Source organism: Macaca mulatta, chromosome 7 (genome assembly GCF_049350105.2).
Source record: "Macaca mulatta isolate MMU2019108-1 chromosome 7, T2T-MMU8v2.0, whole genome shotgun sequence".
NCBI lineage: Eukaryota > Metazoa > Chordata > Mammalia > Primates > Cercopithecidae > Macaca > Macaca mulatta.
This window is the reverse complement of record NC_133412.1, coordinates 24,506,370-24,514,173: the sequence shown is the minus strand read 5'-3', so window position 1 is coordinate 24,514,173 and position 7,804 is coordinate 24,506,370. Positions and strand designations below refer to the sequence as shown.

The following is a 7,804-nucleotide window of genomic DNA, read 5'->3' as shown; positions in this document are numbered from 1 at the left end:
ATATATACACATGTATACAAATATTGTGTATTTGTAGACAATATTGTAAACTGCTCAGAAAAAGAAAGCATTTTTTCCCAGCAAAATGCATCCTCTTTTGTAGTGGGCTAAGGAATAGGCACCATGAACAGGTGATACCATTGTAATTTAAAGAATGGAAGAAAGTCAAATCAGAGTATCCACCATCCAACGAAAGGAAAACTGTATGCAGAGGTATTTGGGATCTCCCACTGAGGATAACCGGCTCCCTCTGATTCTGGGTACACATGTCTGCCTCCGTGAATGTTAGCATGCGGCCAGGGTGGGGGAGCAATGGACGTCTACACCAGTGCCTGGCCATTTGTGGAGTGGAAATTGCACTTTGCTTTCAAAAATGGATTCTCCTCCCAGAACCATGCAATCCGACTAGCTGAAGGCACAAATGGAATAAATGCACATTCTAAAAAAAGGAGGGAGGGGGCGAAAAAATAAACCCCACCCAGCAATCTTTAAGGGAAACAGGTGCTAGCAAGAGAAAGCGGCCAGCTGTCAATAACACTTAAAACTCCATCTTCGTTACTCTGAAAACAATTTAAATGGGGAAAATACCGTGCCCTGTTTCTGAGGGTTTAATTTACTAGGCTGTCTCTGTGAATTAGAGTCAGATCTAAGTTTCGCACTCAGGAGCGGTTTTCTCTATCGACTACGATTGCTCTTCCAAGCTCGAAGTCGGTTTCTAAAACGGGCAAGCCTTTTCCCTTCCGGCAGCCTTGACCCCCACTCCTCCAAGTCGTCACTTTTATTTACAGCCCGGTGAGCGATATCTGTGTCGCACAGCCTGGCCCCAAGAACAGTCACCGCGAACAATGAGCCAGACAAGGGACCCACCCAGCGAACGCCTGCTCGCCGGCCGCGCGCAAGCCCGCCAGCGCGGGACGCTCCAGGCTTCGGGCTCTCGGTGCCCCCACCCCTTCCCCTCTAAAGCCCAAGGAAAGCAAGAAGGTAGGTCGTTCCCTACACCCAGGCACTCGTGCTCACCCAGCCAGCCCTGCCTCCCAGCACCCACCAATTAGATGCCGTATCTAAAAAGAAAATCAAAAAAGCGGGGCGGCGTGGCGGTTCAGCCGGCTGCCCACCCGGATCCAACTCGCCCAGCTTGCGGGTTTGGCGCTCACTTGCGCCCGAGTCCGCGGCATTTTGAAATCCCGGAGGATTTGGGGTGGGGGCAAGAGGTGGGGCCAGGAGCCATAAAGTGGCTTCCGCTCCCTCCCCCCGGCCTGGCACAGCTCTGGGATCGGGCAAGACACAAAAGACGGGTCGTATCAGTGCCAACAACTCTGCCGCCGCTTCGGGCCATGCTGCGCACACGAACCGGGCGGCGGGCCTCGGGGTCGGGTCCCTGCGCCGGCCGGGGCGCGCCCGGGGGCTGAAGCATCCCGGACGCCGCCGGAGCTCCCCGGTGCGCTTTTCGCGCAGAACCCCAGTCAGCAGCTCCTCGCTTCGCAGATAAAGAGGTAGAGGCGACGGAGGAGAAATGGAGAGAAAAGGCAAGACTTACTTGGGGGCCGAAGGCTCAGCCGGACTCCCGCTTCGGACTCGGCAGGTGTCTGGCACCGCGGGCCCAGGCGGAAGGCGCTGGCGCAGCTCAGAGCAGGGACTCCACTTATCGAGGACTGGAAACTCCCCTTGCCGCCCGGCCCCCGCGCTGCGCTCCTTGCTGTCACCGCTCCGAGCGACGCAGGCACGCTCCCCGCTGCCTCCTAGTCCTGGTGGGTCTCTCTGCTCTCCTCTCCGGGTTCGCCCGCTCCCTCACAGACCACACCCTGTCACCTCAGCAGCCCTCCACTCCTTCCTCTTTGACACTTCCACCGGTTACTCCGCCGTCTGCGTCCTCCCACCCCCACTCAGCCCACGTGCTCCTGCCGCTCCCTCGGCTCTAACTTCCCCTGCCGGGAGCCCCCACCTCCGCTCTGAAAACCCTTTGGTCTCTGAGCAGGGGAAAGGTCCTGGGGTCTTCGCTCACATCTCCCCAGGCCCTTCGGTGCGCAGGACCTTGCTTTGATTTTGTCATTGCGATGGTTTAGATATATTGTGTACTACATATTAAGATGTATTTTTTTTTTAATGAGCTACATATCACTTTTAATATTGCAGAAATGTATTCCCAGGTGTTAATCATCTAACCGCTTTTCATTGGCCTTAGGAGTTAGACTGTCAGCCCAGCTTTCTCCATATGCAAAAAGGCCCACAAAGTTCCAGAACACCCTCTTTAGCCCAGTCCAAGCCAAACGTGCCATTTTCTGATGAGCCCCCTTCTTCACTGTTGTTGTTATGGACGTATTTTTATATTTACTTTTCCCTGTTTCTGCAGACAATGAGAAGTTCCTTTCTAAGGACTTCCCTCAGCATTCCGTTCATAGTTTCATGATAATACCTATCACTCATGTGGCGTTTTCCTCTTTGGATTACTTCCTCTGCTACTGGTCCTTAAGTTTCTCTAGGCAGAACTTTTGGTCTGTAAGTTTCTCCAGGCAGAAATGTTTCATACTCATATTCATAACTTTTTCAAGAGCTCCTAGTGTGGTCCTCGGCATACAATACGTATTCAAACAATGTTCAAGGAGTGAATGTCCCTTAAATATGAGGCCAGCTTTGGTGGTTTTATGTGGTATTTAAAGGAAGGAAGACTTCAATTTGTATGCTTGGCCTGTATCCCACATAATTGGTCCTGTGGAAAACAAAGCATTTTGAAATTAGCTGGATGATTGCTCATACGTTCCTATAATCCTTGAAACAAGTCTTCTTTGTAAATATTACCCACTTTTTCTAAGATGATACTCAGGTTAGTAACTTGGTGGTCACTAAATGTGAAGACCCCTAAGCCTTACAGATCTCATGGTTCTCCACACCAGCCCAAGCTGCATCAGGCTGGCGTTAATACAATACTTGACTGCCCAACCACCCAGCCACATGCAAAACCTACCTACCAGTACCACAGAGAGCTTACCCAACCATCTTTCTTCCAAAAATAACATTTATTTTTCCCTCCCTCTTTCTCTTCTTTTGCTTGACTCCCTTAAGTCAGAGTTCTAAAAAACAAAAACACCTCTCAAAGCTCAGACCTCTTGTTAAACTTATTGTCTTAACTCCTAAACTTAAAATTACTTATATGCACATATCTTGCCTTGGTTGTCCCTGTGTCTCACATAGGGCTTCATATCTCTTTGGTTTCTCCATTCAAATAAATAGTAGTTAACATTTGTTAAGTTAGATAGACCAAAGATCAGCTAACAGCCAGCCATTGGTCCAAGCATTAACACATAATAGCTCATTTAATCCTCAACATCCTTATGAGATAGAGCCTATTTTATAGATGCGGAACAGAGACATAGAGGTATATCACATAGCCAGTAATTAGTGGAGCAGAAATTTGATCCCTGGCAATCTGCTTCAGAGGCTGCTTTCTCAACCACCATGCTTTAAATGGCCTACCATAATCCCTGGCACCTAATACATGTTAATGAGCATTTTTAAAATGATGAATATTTACCCATCCACACTTAGCATCATAGCAGGAAAAAGAGATAGTAATGAAATGGGTAGAACTTCAGGTTATTGAGAACATATAATTAACCCCAGTACCACAAGAACTGCTTTCTGTGGTGGGACTATGGACCCTGCCTGTGGCCTATATTTGAAACATGAGAGGGACATGGTCCATGCTCATGACATCAGGTGTGCATGTTAGATCACTAAGCCTTCACGTTTGGATTCTAGGACCCTCCTTCACAATCACTGAAAGGATATCCAGCTAAACCAATTCCTGGCCAAGTCCACCAACAAGCCAATTTGTGTTCTTCAGGGACCCAGCAATGAGCAATGTCAGTTCCTGTGGCAGGTTGAATAATGGCCCCCACAGATGTCCATGTTCTAATCCCCTAGAAACTCTGTTACTTTATATGGAAGAAAATGGATTTTGCAGATAGTTATGAAATTAAGAATCCTGAGAAGGGGAGATTATCCTGGATTATCAGGGTGGGCCTTAAGTGCAATCGTAGGTGTTTTTAGGAGGCAGAAAGAAATTTGAGACACAGAAGAGGAAAAGGGAATGTGACCACAGAGACAAACATTGGAGTGATGCAGTCACAAGCCAATGAATGGCAGCAGCCACCAGAAGCTAGAAGACGCAAGGAAGGAATTCTCTCCAAGAGCATCTCAAGGAAGCATAGTCCTGCTTGCATATTGATTTCTGTCCAGTGAAAGTGATTTTGGACTTCTGGCCTCCAGAACTGTACAGAAATAAGTGTATATTGTTTTAAATCACCAAGCTTGTGGTAATTTGTTACAACAGCCAAAGGAAATGAAAATACAGTTCCCAAATCTGGAAGATGACTTTCAATACCTGGGGATGAAATAAAAAGATACTTCAAGCAGTTGGTCAATTTTCTCTTCTGTGGCCAATGAAGCCAGTCATTTGTGGGGAGGGAAGGAGGAGGAGAGAGAACATTTAGCTCTCAGCATATTATATAAAAGCCTTCCAATCTAGACTTTGCCATTATATCCAATAATAAATACATATAATAACAGGGATACACTTACATGATTTAAAGTAGACTTGAAAATTTAAATTTGTTGCTCACTACCCAACCATATTGCCTAAAGTACATGATAGTTTACAGTCTTTTAAATTTACTAATATTTTATTTAGGATTTTAGCATCATCATATAATAGTGCCAGAACTACCTAATGCTAGTAAGTAAGAAGGAGGCATTACTAATCAACAAAGTTTCAGTTAAGTGAGATGGGCAAGCACCAGAGATCTGCTGTACAGCATTGTACCTATAGGCAACAATAATGTGTTATACACTTAAACATTTAAGAAGGTATGATCTCTTTTAAGTATTCTTACCACAATAAAATAAAATATAAAAAATCATTATCTGGTTTAATTTTAAATATGTATGCCATAATTATCTAGTGAACATTTGCATTATTCATTATAGTTAAAAGTGTTAATTTGTAAAATGAAAAAAATATATAAATTCTTCCAGAGTGTAATTCAGGCTCTCTTGACCTCTGAGATGTTCTAGTATGTTAAATTAAGAACCTCGATAAAGGTATTATATTTCTTTTTAACTCGGACCACCAGATAAAACATAGGACATCCAGTTAAATACAAATTACAGATAAACAGCTAATAATGTTTTAGAATGAGTCTATGTGCCATGCAATATTCAGGCAATAAATTGCCTCTATTTTGCAACCTGTTATTAACCATGCAATCACTGGGATTTGGGAACATACCTATACTAAGGAGTTATTCATTATTTATCTGAAATTTAAGTTTAAGTAAGCACTTTGTATTTTTATTTGATATACTGACAACCCTATTTTTGATTTTCCAAATGCTCATGCATTTCCCATTTTATCCCTTCTCCCCAAGCCTTCAGTGGGACTAATGTATGTTCACTTCAAGCAGGGCTGAAATGAGATTTAACCCCTCACTACTGGCCTAGGGCTGGTGGTGCCTTGCTTACATAGCAGAAAAGAGGGTATGATGTGACTTCTGTAAGATGTATTCACAGAGTCTAAGTCTATTCTGCCCGTGAGGGATTTTCCATTAGGTTATACCAAATGTTCAGCATGCCACTATTTAACATACGAACAGTAGATCCGATTAGGATGGAAACGTATTTTTCCTTTTGAACTACTTTAACCCCATTCACAGTTCTTTGGATTTAGTACAATAGTTCTGGTCAGCAGTGAGTAAATATTTCTGTCCCTTTGTACCCTTTCCCCTATAACTGTTGGCAGCAAGATGTATAGTAAGTGTACAAAAGGGCAAAGGCAGAGATAATAATAATGTATGTGGCCTGTATTGGAAATATGAGAGGGACTAAGTCAAGTAAATCACTAAGTTATTTGAGACTTAGTTTACTCTTCTGTAGAAATAGACCATAAACCTTGTAAAATGTTCAGCATAGGGTACTCAATCACTATATGGCAACTATTTGGGGGGCCTTACCTGCTATGATTCCATGCAGTGCTTTATCCCCCAGGCATGCCTACTATGAGGATTTACACATAAGTGCTCAAAACATATTAGTTAAATGAATGAATGAATGGATATAAGGTAATTTATATGAAAGTGCTATAAAATTCACCAAGTATAGTAGAATTTTAAGAGGTAGTACTAATAGTAATAATTAATAAGTAATAATGGGCGACACCACTGAGTCTTTGATTCTGACTCAGCTTTGGAGAACTGCTGTGCAAGAAATGTTTGATTCTTTGTATTTTTTATCCAAAAATACCATTGAGAGAGACACTGTCTACAGAATAGCAACATCTATTGATCAATGGAAAATGTTTCATTCTTCCTGTTTTGCTCAGTAAAAATTCCCATTCATCCTTCAAATACTTTTTACTATACCTCTTTCACGATACCTATGTCAATTAAATTAGTCTTGGCCACATTTAATAGAGACCCCCACTCTTCCTGGCACAAGTGGCTCTTCTTTGTCTCCTGTATCAGCAGTGCAGAGTTCAGCTGGCCACAGCTAATGTGGTGTCACCACAGTCATTAATGCAAGGTGATACAAGCTTCAACACCCTGCACTGGTTTTAGCCCACAATGGCTGTTGCAACTCCAGGAATCATGACTTTAGGAACTGGAAATAGAAGGTAATGGATAAAAAGTGAGCTTCTCCAGCTGAATCAGTCTCCTTTAAAGAGCCTCGTTCTATTCAATGAATCTCACCTACTCTATGTGCAAGGAGAGGCTAGGAATTGTCTTTTAGCAGGATACATTGCTGAATGAATACAATTGGGGTCTATTACTAAGGAGAACAATTAGAAAGAATATTAGCCAAATAACCAGCGGTGTTTGCCATAGACCTCTTCACTTTTCCTTTCATCTTCATCTTCTAAGTCCTGGTTTGTTACCCACTGGCAACTCCTTGAAAGTTCTGTAACCTGCATAATTTTCTCCTCTTTTCCTTTGCATATGTTTAGCTATTTCACAAATCCACTACCTACTCTCTATGTTGTCATTCCATCTTTCTCATGTTTGGCTTAATCATCTTGTAGCTCTTTACATATTTTATTTTTATTCAGTTCTAAACTGCTTATACTATCTACTGTTTTCTCTAAATCTATCCAAATCTTGCTCTTTGACCCTACAGTGATTGACCTTATACATTTTCCCACATTTAATCCAGAGGCTTTCAGGGTCTTTGATCCTTTGTGATCTGAGAAAGATTAGCTTGTGATATGTCTGGCATTTGCTTCAAAATAATCCAGTGCTGGAGAGAGAGAAAAGTCAGTGGTGTACAAATGAAACAATATTAACTATGTGTTCAAATTTCTGAAACTGGGTGATGGATAGGTGGGGCTTCATTATATCATTAATTATGATCTCGTGTGTGCTTTACATTTTAAACAATAGAAAGCAAAGAAAGACATGATTGGCTTGAATCTTTGTTTTGCAATCGGCTGAAGTATAAAATCCTCCCCAAAATTTTCAGAAAACTCTGAGAGGATTACCTTGTCTTTGTCACTTGTACTACTGGGATCTTTCACATGAATACCACTCTTCCAGACGTTTTTCCATACACGACTCTCAGCTATTTAGCAAATTACACACACACACACACACACACACACACACACACACACACACACAATCCTTTCACACAAAGTCATTTGAATAAGGTAGTCTTTATTAAGGCCTATTGACCATATTTAATGCTCACATCACATGTTACCTAGCAATATAGAAGACTTCTTCATTCTTTCAGCTATGTGTGGCCTTTTGATTTAATT

General features: G+C 42.6%; 1 long non-coding RNA gene across 1 annotated transcript; it reads left to right on the top strand.

Moving 5' to 3' along the window:
- The first annotated feature begins 1,616 nt into the window (after positions 1-1,616).
- Positions 1,617-4,409, top strand: LOC144329863 (uncharacterized). Its single transcript, XR_013395563.1, has 2 exons — positions 1,617-1,748; positions 3,757-4,409. It is a non-coding gene; the product is annotated as an uncharacterized LOC144329863 (long non-coding RNA).
- Positions 4,410-7,804: the final 3,395 nt, after the last annotated feature.